The sequence below is a fragment of the Nomascus leucogenys genome, chromosome 11 (genome assembly GCF_006542625.1).
Source record: "Nomascus leucogenys isolate Asia chromosome 11, Asia_NLE_v1, whole genome shotgun sequence".
NCBI lineage: Eukaryota > Metazoa > Chordata > Mammalia > Primates > Hylobatidae > Nomascus > Nomascus leucogenys.
In genome coordinates, this window is record NC_044391.1 from 98468137 (window position 1) to 98482387 (window position 14251).

General features: G+C 44.4%; 1 pseudogene; it reads right to left on the reverse strand.

The window, feature by feature from the left end:
• Nucleotides 1-5730: 5730 nt before the first annotated feature.
• Nucleotides 5731-14251, reverse strand: part of LOC100585191 — a 63432-nt pseudogene continuing 54911 nt past the window's right edge.

Sequence of the window (14251 nt, forward strand, 5' to 3'; positions counted from 1 at the left end):
CTTTATTTATTTATTTCTGAGACGATGTCTCACTCTGTTGGCTAGGCTGGAGTGCAATGGTGTAATCTCAGCTCACTGCAGCCTCTGCCTCCCAGGTTCAAAAAATTCTCCCACCTCAGCCTCCCGAGTAGCTGGGATTACAGGCACACCACCGTGCCAGGCTAATTTTTGTATTTTTAGTAGAGATGGGGTTTCACCATGTTGGCCAGGCTGGTCTCGAACTCCTGACCTCAGGTGATCCACTCTCCTAGGCCTAGCAGAGCGCTGGGATTACAGGCGTGAGCCACCACACCTGGCCAACATGACATTTTAATGACAGAAATGAAAGCGGTTTGATGGGAGGTGGAAGAGCTCTTTAGGTGGTAGGTGAAGTGACTCTGCCAACTGACAGAGCCAGCTCTGCTTGACAATGTCTATGTGAGCCAGGTCCTAAAAATAGGAAGCACTCAATGAGCGTTTTTTTAGACCAGCTTTTCCCAAAGTCTATTTCATGGAATACTCTCATTAAATGCCTCAAACAAGAAGGGTTCTATGGTCAGATAAGTCTGGGAGACACTTTAACTTCCTCTTGGAGATTCGCAAAGTACAAAGGTGTCAAAGGCTCTGAGAAATCATACAACAAAACAAACAAATTTGTTTGGCTCAGTGTTGCCCAAGTATAGTGAGTGTATCCCTTTAAAAAACATATAACTCTTCTTTTTGTAAGTCTATTGTACTACCCCAGAATCAGTACTCTAGGGAACACGCCAAGGGAGCCACCATCCTAGACAGTATCATAGACCAGAAGTTACCATTCCTCAGCCAAGGCCCTTTTTGTTGTTTTCCCCCACAACCTTTCTTTTTTTTTTTTTTTTTTTTTTTTTTTGAGATGAAGTCTTGCTCTGTTGCCCAGACTGGAATGCAGGGTGTGGTCTCGGCTCACTGCAACCTCCACCTCCTGGGTTCAAGCAATTCTCCTGCCTCAGCCTCCCCAGTAGCTGGGATTACAGGTGCACGCCACCACGCCTGGCTAATTTTTATATTTTTAATAGAGACGGGGTTTCACCATGTTGGCCAGGTTGGTCTCGAATTCCTGACCTCATGATCTGGCCCACCTCGACCTCCCAAAGTGCTGGGATTACAGGCGTGAGCCACTGCACCCGGCCTGTTCTGCCCTTTTATCTCATGTTTTGAACATCTTTTCCTAGCAAACAGAAACATATTTATCTCATTCACAGTGATATGTAAACATAGCAATGTACAGGCAATATTCACTGCCACAGGTTCCTTAATTTCAGCTCTTCACCCCTGTGCTCCCCTGCAGGTCTATTCTACTATGGGTATTGTTTGGATATTACACCTGATAACAGTCTGATCCACAGGTTTCACCAGAGCAATGCCAGGGGTATCATCAACAGCCAATTAGAACTTGGGCAACATGAGCTAGTCAGCTGGCAGACTGAATTGATCTAATTTTAGCACAAAGCAAAGAAATATGATGTTACGGTTAACTTGTGTAAATAGATATATGGTGCAAGTACAATTGTCCTTAGAGTTTTTTAGTTTGTTTGTTTTTGAGAGGGAGTCTCGCTTTGTCGCCGAGGCTGGAGTGCAATGGCACGATCTCGGCTCACTGCAACCTCTGCCTCCCGGGTTCAAGCAATTCTCTGTCTCAGCCTCCCGAGTAGCTGGGATTACAGGTGACTGCCACCACGCCCAGCTAATTTTTTGTATTTTTAGTAGAGATGGGGTTTCACCATGTCAGCCAGGCTGGTCTTGAACTACTGACCTCGTGATCCACCCACCTCGGCCTCCCAAAGTGCTGGGATTACAGGCGTGAGCCACTGCGCCCGGCTAGAGATTTTAAAATGCTAAAAATAGCCCTAGAATGTCTTGCCCACTTCACAGATCCCTCAGTCCAGGCATTAAGGGTGGGAAAGTGCCACAGTAGGCCATTCTACAAATGGTATTCTTGTGCCTATATAACATGCATTGATTCTGTAGTCAAGTTTCTATTAATCTAAAGGAGACTGGGTAACTCTCAAGATTTCAAAAAAAGTGATATTACAAAAAGTATGAAAAAGTAAGAAAATTATAAAGCATGGCAAACCCTTTGGTCTTTAAGCAGAAATTTTTATTTTCAGTCAGTTGAACGTAAGGGCTTCAGAAGAGTCCTCAATGAATCGTGTTGTATAGATGACAAAGCAATCTTACATTCATTATCTTACTTTCTTCTCCCGTGAATCAGGTGATGTCTCATTAGTACACAATCTGAGCACTGAAGAGCGTCACATTCTAAAATTTTTAGGAAATTTTTGTTGTAGATGTTAGAAACCCAACATAAACTACCTCATGCAAGAAGGGCAATTGATTGGAAGGATTCTAGTATTTTCTTTTTTTTTTCTTTTTGAGACGGAGTTTCGCTCTTGTTGCCCAGGCTGGAGTGCAGTGGCGCAATCTTGGCTCACTGCAACCTCCGCCTCCTGGATTCGAGCGATTCTCCTGCCTCAGCCTCCCTAGTAGCTGGGATTACAGGCGCCTGCCACCATGTCCGGCTAATTTTGTATTTTTAGTAGAGATGGGGTTTCTCCATGTTGGTCAGGCTGGTCTGGAACTACTGACCTTAGGTGATCCGCCCGCCTTGGCCTCCCAAAGTGCTGGGATTATAGGCATGAGCCACGGCGCCCAACCGATTCCAGTATTTTCTTTTGATCTGTTTTTTGTTTTTTAAATAGAATTCTAGGAATAATTGAATAATCAAGACACAGGAAGAGCAGAGATGCAGCTGGGTTCTGAATGCTGAAAGCCAGACACTAGAAGGTTGTCAGGATTCTTCTCATCTCATGTTCCCCTCTGAATGTTGGCTTCACTCTCTCATTTCAGAGTGGCTTACTTCTCTTAGTGGAGGACATGCTTGCCAGGAGCATGTGAGTTCATGTCTATTAATAAATGTGGAGCCAGTGAAGAGAGATTAGTTCAGCTTGCCCGTCATCCCTAGGCTATGAGCCACAAAGCAGGACTGTGGCCCAGCTTAAGTCCAGTGCTAACCTGTGGGTGAATGAACAATGACCGGGGAACAGGGCCCTAAGGTATGTGTAAAGTGACTCCTATGGTAAGAATGTACCTGAGTGGGAGTTGTGAGAGTGGGAGTGGGGAGGAAATACATTCTTAGAAAAGACGTGTTAAGCAGGTAATTCTATAGGTATGTACTCCATATTTATGCATTCTGGATGGACATATTGTGCATATATTATGGAGGCCTGTCAGCAGATCCCCAAGTCCATGCTAGCTGAATTTATGCTCAACTATATGAGGAGAATAATTACTTTGTTTTTTCTTTTTTTGAGATGGGGTCTCACTCTGTCACCCAGGCTGGAGTACAATGGCTCAATCTCGGCTCACTGCAACCTCCACCTCTGGGGTTCAAGTGATTTTCCTGCCTCAGCCTCCCAAGTAGCTGGGATTACAGGCATGAGCCACCATGCCCAGCTAATTTTTTCTGTTTAGTAGAGACGGGGTTTCACCATGTTGGCCAGGCTGGTCTCGAACTCCTGACCTCAGGTGATCCACTCACCTCGGCCTCCCAAAGTACTGGCATTACAGGCGTGAGCCACTGTGCCCGGCTACATATTAATGGAAACTCCACAGGTCAGTACCCCCAAATCTTCCCCATCTCACATCAAGAATGGCAGAGGTTTGCTCTTCAGCTTCTTTTTTAAGGGTAAGACTGGTTAGAAAAGGTCTATAAGGAAATAAGTCATGACCTGGAGGAAGAGGAGACGTTGTTGTGCCTGGACTATTTCCTTATAAGACAATTGACAATGAGATAAGGATGAGGGCTTGGGCTGGACTTCAAACTCCCACGACCTAGCCGGTTACCTTCCCAGGAAGGTGTATCTGCAGATGTCTCAACTCCTCCTCCAGGAGGGAGGGAGAGTAAAAAAAGGTGTGGGAAAGAAAAGCAACAACACTAGGAATTAAAAGGAGGAATTGGTTGGTAGGAATTGTTTGGTTCCCAGGTAGGTGTTGGGTGTAGCCAGGCTTCCACACCTACACATTAACACACTGATAAGCAACTATCGAACCAGATATCACTTCTTTAGGAATTTGGTGACTTGTGCTGTTTCAATTTTCTCTAATCATGTCCTTGCACTTTTTTTTTTTTTTTTTTTCTGAGATGGAGTTTTGGTCTTGTTGCCCAGGCTGGTGTGCAATGGCACGATCTCAGCTCACTGCAACCTCTGCCTCCCCGGTTCAAGTGATTCCCCTGCCTCAGCCTCCTGAGTAGCTGGGATTACAGGCATGCACCACCATGCTTGGCTAATTTTGTACTTTTAGTAGAGACAGGGTTTCTCTATGTTGGTCAGGCTGGTCTCAAACTCCCTAACTCAGGTTATCCGCCAGCCTCGGCCTCCCAAAGTGCTGGGATTACAGGTATGAGACACCACGCTCGGCTAGAGCATTTTTAAACTTACAGCAAAATTGAGAGAAAGGTACAGAGATTTTCCATATACTCCCTTCTCATACACATGCATAGCCTCGTCCATTGTCAACATCCCTTACCCATAGTGGAACAGTAGTTCCCATCGACAGACCTGCACTGACACACTGTTATTACCCAAAGTTCACAGTTGCGTATGAGGGTGTTGTACATTCTGTGGGATTGGAGAAATGCATGACATGCCTTGAATTATTGAACATTATTGAATTATACAGATTATTTTCACTGCCCTAAAAATTCTCTGTGCTGTGCCTGTTTTTCCTCCCCCTAATCCCCAACACCTGACCACCACTAACCTTTTTATTGTCTCCATAGTTTTGCCTTTCTCACAATGTCATATCGTTGGAATCATACAATACGTAGCCTTTTCAGATGGTGTTTTTCACTTAGTAATATGCATTTAAGTTTCCTCCAAGTCTTTTCATGCTTGATAGCTCATTTCTGGTTAAAGCTAAGTAATGTTCCATTGTCTAGATGTACCAGAGTTTATCTATTCATCTACTAAAAGACATCTTGGCAGGGCTTAGTGGCTCACACCTGTAATCCCAGCACTTTGGGAGGTCAAGGCAGGCAGATCACCATAGGTCAGGAGTTCAAGACCAGCCCGGCCAAGATAGTGATGCTACTTGGGAGTCTGAGGCAGGAGAATCGCTTGAACCTGGGAGGCAGAGGTTGCAGTGAGCCAAGTTCTTGTGTGGACATAAGTTTTCAGTTCATTTGTGTAACTACCAAAGAGCATGACAGCTGGATTGTATGGTAAGAATATGTTTAGTTTTGTTGGAAACTGCAAACTGTCTTCCAAAGTGGCTGTACCATTTTGCATTTTCACCAGCAGTGAATGAGGGTCCTCTTGCTCCACACCCTTGGCAGTATTTGGTGTTTTCAGCCTTCCAGGTTTTGGTCATTGTAATAGGTGCATATCTCATTGTTTTAATTTGTATTTCCCTGATGACATATGATGTGGAGCATCTTTCATATGCTTATTTTCCTGTAAATCATCTTTTTTTTAAAATGTATATTTTTAAAATTGTCGTTTTATAGCTCCCCACTGCAGCTGCCCCCAACCCTTCCCTTCGCTGACCACTTTTGCAGGCTTCGGGGGGACCAGGGAACAAGGCTGGAGCCTGGCAGCCTTACTACGCTACCAGCCAGGGAGAACAAGTAACAATTAGAAATTATTACAACAATTAGTGCCTGTACCTGGGGGATCTGCAAAGTTAGGAGGCCCCAGCTCCTCATTGTACAGGGGTCTATTTGGCAGTTACCTTGTTCTGGATACGGTGATATTCCTTCAGCCTGAGGGAACTGATGTTGATGAACCCGGTGGCATCGATTGGCTCCTAATCGTCCGGCACATTCATGTTCACCAGCTCCTCATTGTAGAGAGCCAGTGGGGAGTCCTAGCGGAGGATGTACACCTGGCCCTTGAGGACAGACACCTGCACTTTCCCTTCGACTCGCTCTTGGGACTTTGTGATGCAGTGGCGGACACATTCACATTCAGGGCTGTGCCAGAAACCTGTGTACACCAGCTCAGCCAATTTCAAGTCCAGGCCTTGTTTGATTTTGCACACTTCCTGGTCCATGGTGAAGGCCTCAATGTCTAAATGAGCGTGGTAAAGGGTGGTGCCTGCTGGGGTCTCGTAGATACCTGGGGACTTCGTTCCAATGAAGTGGTTCTCCATGATGTCAATAGAGCCAACACGGTGCTTGCCCGCGACTTCGTTCAGGTACATGAAGAGCTCCAAGGAGGTCTGGTGGATGGTGCCATCCTTGATGTTGGTCACCTTCACTGGGACCCCTTTTGTGAACTCGATCTTGAGAATGTCAGGGGTGTTGGGGCTTTGGCTGGGTCCTGGGTCTTCGTGCAGCGACCTGGAGGCGCTTGGTTCTTGGGGCTCTCCAGGATTCCAGCCTCATAGCTGATGTGCATGAGGTTCTCATGCATGCTCCACGGGTTCTTGGGAGTGACTGGGATGGGAATCCCATGTGGCTTTGCATATTCCATCAGATTGTTGGGGCCCTTGAACCGATTGTAGAACTCGGACATCGTCCAGGGAGCAATGACCTTTATCTGGGGGGCCAGCGAGTAGCAGGTGAGCTGAACCGGACCTGATCATTGCCCTTTCCCTTGGTGCCGTGGGACACACACTTGGCACCCTCCTGCTGGGTGATTTCTACTTGTTTGCGGGCGATGCTGGGCCTGGGGAGAGAGCTGCCCAGGAGGTGGTCCTCATACAGCGTACTGGACTGGATGGCCAGCCAGATGAACTCCTCCACAAACTCTCTGCTGACACAGACTCTGAATGAACACCTTTTTGGCCCCAGGCTTCAGTGCCTGACTTCCTTGAAGTCTTCCTTCTGGCCGATGTTGCCCAGGTAGGCAGTGATGTCATTGCCTTGTTCCTTCAGCCACACAAAGATGCAGGAGGTGTCCAGGCTGCCACTGTAGGCCAGAACCACGGAGCCTTTGCTGGACACAGCGTCTGGGATTAGAGGCGTGAGTTCCCAGAGTCTGGAATCTGTCTTCACAGCTCAGTGAACCACTTGGGCCCAGGCAGTGGTGGCAGGTGATAGAGCCTAAATCTTCTTTAGTGATGCATCTGCTAAAGTCCTTGGTTCATTTTATTTTGTGTTTTAAAATTTTTGTGGGTACATAGTAGGTGTATATATTTATGAGATACATGAGATATTTTGATACAGGTATACAATTCATAATAATAATATCAGTTAAATGGGGTATCATCATATCAAGCATGTATCCTTTCTTTGTTTTACAAACAATCCAATTATTATTTTTTATTTTTAATTAATTAATTATTTATTTATTTTTTGAGATGGAGTTTCACTCTTGTTGCCCAGGCCGGAGTGCAATGGCATGATCTCGGCTCACTGCAACCTCCGCCTCCTGGGTTCAAGTGCTTCTCCTGCCTCACCTCCTGAGTAGCCGGGATTACAAGCGTGAGCTACCGCGTCTGGCTAATTTTGTATTTTTAGTAGAGATGGGGTTTCTCCATATTGGTCAGGCTGGTCTCGAACTCCTGACCTCAGGTGATCCGAACGCCTCAGGCTCCCAAAGTGCTGGGATTACAGGTATGAGCCACTGTACCCCGCCTATTTATTTTTTGAGACCGAGTCTCACTTCGTCACCTAGGCTGGAGTGCAGTGGCAAGATCTTGGCTCACTGCAGTCTCTGCCTCCTAGATTCAAGTGATTCTTCTGCCTCAGCCTCCCAAGTAGCTGGAATTACAGGTGTGCGCCACCACACTCGGCTGATTTTTGTATTTTTAGTAGAGATGGGGTTTCACCATATTGGCCTGGCCTGCCTTGAACTCCTGACTTCAGGTGATCCAGCTGCCTCGGCCTCCTAAAGTGCTGGGATTACAAGTGTGAACCACCACACCTGGCTTACAAACAATCAAATTATACTCTGAAGTTACTTTATAATTTTTATTTAGAAAACTTTTTTCTTTTTTATAGAGATGGGGTCTTGCTATGCTGCCCAGGCTGGTCTCGAATTCCTGGGCTCAAGTGAACCGCCCCTCTAGGCCTCCCAAAGTGCTGGGATTACAGACGTGAGCCACTGCGCCTGGCCTGAGAGTTCACATTTTTTTTTCAGAGTGCCTGAGTGCCATAAAGTGCATTTGTACCTTGCTTTTCCATCCTCTCAAAATAATAGAAGATAAAGATCCAGGCTGGGCGCGGTGGCTCACGCCTCTAATCCCAGCACTTCAGGAGGCCAAGGAGGATGGATCACTTGAGGTCAAGAGTTCAAGACCAGCCTGGCCAAGATGGTGAAACCCCATCTCTACTAAAAATACAAAAAATTAGCCGGGCGTGGTGGTAGGTGCCTGTAATCCCAGCTACTTGGGAGGCAGAGGTTGCAGTGAGCCAAGATTATGCCACTGCACTCCAGCCTGGGGGACAGAGTGAGATTCTGTCTCAAAAAAAAAAAAAAAAAAAAAAGAAATAAAAAAGATCCAAAAATGAATGTGAAAAAATCATCCCAGCAATTAAGGATCTGATATACATTTGGCACATCAGCTCCTGACGCCAAAGTGGGGGATGGCAAGCGTGCTGTCTAGCCTAACTCAGGATTAGAATCAGAGCCTGAGATTCTGAGAGAATGCCCTTACTGGTAAGGACTGGTAAGCTCTGTGCTGGTGACTCAAAGGATGGGCTCTGTGAGTGTAAGAGCTTGGACTTGGACCTGTAGCCAGGATGCAGTATTTTCTTATCTTTAACTTCCACAAAGCTCTTGTTTAGTGCACTGCTGAAGGAGTTGTTCCTCTTTGGACAGCTGTATGTGCCCTATAAATGTCCTCCTCAGATGCAGAAGGAGGAGCTGTGTGCATAGCGCTGTGAGCTGGACTGGAAAGCATTTCTGCGGCCCAGTGATACATGCAGAGCTACACCCTCGAGAGCCACGGTTCAGTGAAGGGCTAGGAAGGGCTTGCATTCTGGTCATTCATTCACCCGGAAAGGCTCAGCACTATCTCATGAACCTAGTTTCTGGGAAGTCAGGCAACCTGATTGCACTTACAACTTGGTAAATGATATACTCTAAGGGCTCATAAAAATTAATCCAGATGCATGCTACAAAGCTGATACCATGAAATCATGAGCAGAGAACTCCTTTCTACTTGAGTCCAGAAAGAGCCAGGCCTTGTGTTGGTCTACGTAGTGCCGAGGAGGAAAGAGACTCTACTACCACTTTTCATTGTTGAAACTGTCCATTCTCAGCTCCCCTGGAAAGGGCCCTCACACTCCTGCCACAGACACGAAAAAGTTAATAGATGTCGTGGAAGTGGGAAAAGTTGCCTTTGGAGAGCTTTCCAGAATATTTTCCAATTTGGTTGTCTTTCCAAGTCCCTTCTTTCGATTTAATGGAATAATTATTTTGAAAATAATAATAGCTACCATTTACCAAGGACCGAATATGTACCAATTTATTTACATATGTTGTCTGTTTAATTCTTACCATCATGTACCATGTTCTGTGGTCATATGCCCTGGGAATCAGAAAGAAGAACTTGCCAAGGTCACACAGCCAGGAAATGAGAGTCAATATTCAAGCCTAGATTTCAAAGGGTCAGTATTTAGACCGAGGTTTCTATTCAGACCTAGAAATGAGAGTCAGTATTCAAACCTGCTACCATGGCCCACACTCACATGAATTCTGCCTCATTAAGACAATGTCTGGGTCATTTTTACTTATTTACTCTGGAGGTAAAATGGACTGCAGTCATGTATGTTTCAAGTGGGAAAAGGCTTAACTTTTTTCCTTTTTTTTTTTTTTTTTTTTGTTGAGATGCGGAGTCTCACTCCTGTCACCCAGGCTGGAGTGCAGTGGCACGATCTCAGCTCACTGCAACCTCTGCCTCCCGGGTTCAAGCGATTCTCCTGCCTCAGCCTCCCGAGGAGCTGGGACTACAGGTGCACACCACCATGCCCGGCTAATTTTTGTATTATTAGTAGATATGGGGTTTCACCATATTGGTCAGGCTGGTCTTGAACTCCTGACTTCACGTGATCCACCTGCCTTGGCCTCCCAAAGTGCTGGGATTATAGGCATGAGCCACTGCACCCAGCCAATTTTTTTCCTTTCTTCCTTCCTAAGATTCTCTAGCTCTCTTCCATTGAGAGAGAGTACAGGCAAAGGGGCATGAAATAATTTTGCGTCATTTTTTTTGTAAGCACTGCATCAAATATTTAATAGCAGTTAGATAGCTAGGGGGCAACTTGATATTTTTAGAAATTGAAAATTTATTTTAGAAAAACAAAGAACGACTAGGTATATATTAGGTAATTTGCATTTTAGTGTCTAGTATTTTTTTTTTTTAAACTGCTTAACTGTTTTAAAAAATAATTCAAACTGGCCAGGCACGGTGGCTCATGCCTGTAATCCTAGAACTTTGGGAGGCTGAGGCAGGTGGATTGCCTGAGCTCAGGAGTTCGAGAACAGCCTGGGCAACAATGGTGAAACCCTGTCTCTACTAAAATACAAATAATTAGCTGGGCGTGGCAGTGTGTGCCTGTAGTCCCAGCTACTCGGGAGGCTGAGGCAGGAGAATCACTTGAACCCAGGAGGCAGAGGTTGCAGTGAGCCAAGATCACGCCACTGCACTCCAGCCTAGGCAACAGAGTGAGACTCTGTCTCAAAAAAAAAAAAAAAAAAAAAAAAAAAAAAAAAAAAAAAAAAATCAAACTATTTGGGAAAGTAAAAATGAAAAGTAAGTGTGAATCACCTAAAATACCACCACCTAGACACTGCCACAGTTAACACCAAAGGGACTTGCCTCTTTCTATGCATGCACTCAAATAGTGATATTGTATAAAAATGTCATCATGGCGTAAGTACTATTTCTCAGTGAAAACTGTTGAATTCAATAGAAGAAAAATAAAATGAAACATAACTGGAGGAATTGTTGGACTTCAAAAAAAAGTTTCTCCTCCCCAAGAAATATTTCCTAAATTATCCCTCTAAAGTTATAAAAGAGGTTGCGAAGAACATCTAAAAGTATTTTCCAGCTGGGCACGGTGGCTCACCCCTGTAATCTCAGCACTTTGGGAAGCCGAGGCGGGTGGATCACCTGAAGTCAGGAGTTCAAGACCAGCCTGGCCAACATGGTGAAACCCCATTGCTACTAAAAATACAAAAGTTAGCCGGGTGTGGTGGTGCATGCCTGTAATCCCAGCCACTCAGGAGGCTGAGGCAGGAGAATTGCTTGAACCTGGGAGGCAGAGGTTGCAGTGAGCTGAGGTAGTGCCACTGTACTCCAGCCTGGGTGACAGAGTGAGACTCTGTCTCAAAAAATAAAATAAAATAAATAATTTAAAAATATATAATTTTTATAATTATATATGTAATTATATATATAATTTAAAAATATATAATTTTTATATATGTAATTATATATATAATTTTAAAAATATATTTTCCCCTCAATTTTAGGTAGTATAAAGTGTGAACATTTTCACTCTTCCATCTTCTCTTTGCCCATCTTCATTGGCTGTTAGTTATTTTCAAGTTATCCAAATTTACAATGTTTACTTTCTGTAATCATAGTCTTCATTGTTTTAGTATAACTTCTTGGTTTAAGTGGAAGTGTTGTTCCCCACCAATCTTTGTACCATAGCATCTCTGATCTTTGATTAACGTCTTATTTGTTTAGATTTCATTGTCAGATATTTTTTCAAGAAGGGTACTTTAGTGATATTCCCAGTTCTTTTATGTTTAAAACTATGTTATTGTCTTTATACTAGAAAGATGCCATGACTGAATCTGTGCTCCTGAGTCACAGTTTCTTTTCTTATTTTTTTTTATTTTTTTTTTGAGATGGGGTCTCGCTTTGTTGCCCAGGCTGGAGTGCAGTGGCGCAGTCTCAGCTCACTGCAGCCTCTGCCTCTTCAAGCAATTCTCCCACCTCAGTCTCCTGAGTAGCTGGGATTACAGGCACACCACCACACCTGGCTAATTTTTGTATTTTTAGTAGAGACAGGGTTTCACCATGTTGACCAGGCTGTTCCCGAACTCCTGACCTTAGGTGATCCACCTTCCTCAGCCTCCCAAAGTGCTGTGATTACAGGCGTGAGCCACCGTGCCTGGCCACCGTTTCTTCTCATTAGAATTTGTGGATGTGTCTCTAGTCTCTGCCATTGTATGTTGCTAGGGATACCTGTGAAGCCAGTCTGATTTTTTTTCACCTTTGTACATATGTGCTAGTCAGGGTTCTCCAGAGAAACAGAACCAATAGGATGTGCATGTGTGTGTCTGTGTGTGATTTATTATAAGGAATTGGCTTATGCAACTGTGAAAGCTGAGAAATCTCAAGACCTGGAGGCAGCAAGCTGGAGTCCCAGGAGAAGGCAGTCTGAGTCTGAATCTGGAGTCCCCAGAACCAAGAGAACTGATGATTCTAATAGTTCGGTCTAAATGCTGGCAGGCTTGACACCCAGAAAGAACCACTGTTTTAGACCAAGTCACAAGGCTAGAAAAGCTCTTGTAACCAGGGAGAAAGAATTCTCTTTTCTTCAGCCTTTTTGTTCTAGTCACGTCTTTAGTTGATTATTTACATTGGGGAGTGCAATCTGCTTTACTCAGTCTATAAATTGAAATGTGAATCTCACCCAGAAACATTTTGACAGACACACCCAGAATAATGTTTGAGCAGATGTTTGGGCACCTCATGGCCCAGTCGAGTTGACACATAAAATTAACCATTACAGTGGGCGATGTGCTTTCCTGGACATCTAAAGAATTCTTTCTTTGTACTTTATGTTCAGTAGTTACTAACTAAGGTAGTTTCTATATTGAGCCTTCTATGTACAATTTTCTTGGAACCGATTTGCATATCCAGATTTTTTTCCTTCACTTGGGGTGAGAGTGTGGAGATTTTTCTGCTATTATATCTTTCACCACAGCTTCTGGTCCATTTATAGTTTCTCTAGCACAGAGAAGCCAACGATTATTAGTTGGAATTTTGATCTTTTATTTTTCCTTCATTTATTAGCATTATTTTTATTCTACTTGAATTCATATTTTGTGCTTTATAGTTTTATATTCAGTGGTATCTATTCTTCCTTGCCATCTTTGAGCTTATTGATTAGTACTATGATGATACAGTTTCAGTCACATCTTCTTTTTAATCTCATTCTGTTATTATCATCTTCTCTTTGAGCTCACACTTTATTGAATTAATAGTCTCATTAATGTATGTTGTGGCATGAAGCAAATTTTAATAATTTCCTTCTGATCTTTTTTTTTTTGAGACGAAGTTTTGCTGTTGTCCCCCAGGCTGGAGTGCAATGGCACGATCTCGGCTCACTGCAACCTTCGCCTCCCGGGTTCAAGCGATTCTGCTGCCTCAGCCTCCCAAGTAGTTGGGATTACAGGCGCCTGACACCACGCCCTGCTAATTTTTGTATTTTTAGTAGAGACAGGGTTTCACCATGTTGGCTAAGCTAGTCTCGAACTCCTGACCTCAGGTGATCCACCTACCTCGGCCTCCCAAAGTGCTGGGATACAGGCATGAGCCACCGTGTCCGGCCTACTTCTGATCTTTACGTTGATTTTTCTTCAAGGTCTTTTCTGTCCTTCCCTTTTTCCTCCCTCTCTCCGTCCTTCTTTCTCTCTCTCTTCTTTCCTCCTTTCTTTTCCTATAGTATGTTTTCAGAGCTTCCATTACATTTATTTTCATTTTTTTCCTGCTTGGTCAATTCTGTTCAGACTTGACTCTCTTATGATGTGGAAGATTTCTTGACTTGATTCCCACTGTATTCAATGTGGTTTTCTCTTGGCCAGGGGTTTGAATCTCGGTACTTTTTCTTCTGTTTATTTTAAGAAGCTAAGATGACTTTGGGGGAGCTGAACTGAGGGTTAATAGCTGAGTTAAACCAGCTCTCTCTTGCTTCTCTCAGATTGTTGTCTTCCTTTCCCTAATCATTGCTTTTGGAAACACAGCATTAGGTCACACCCTTTTTCTTGTTGAGTTGTCTTTCGTGGATCCGTGCCTAAGAGTTCTTAAATCTGGCTGGGCGCGGTGGCTCACGCTTGTAATCCCAGCACTTTGGGAGGCCGAGGCGGGTGGATCACGAGGTCAGGAGATCGAAACCACGGTGAAACCCCGTCTCTACTAAAAATACAAAAAAAATTAGCCGGGCGTGGTGGTGGGCGCCTCTAGTCCCAGCTACTCGGAGAGGCTGAGGCAGGAGAATGGCGTGAACCCGGGAGGCGGAGCTTGCAGTGATCCGAGATTGCGTCACTGTACT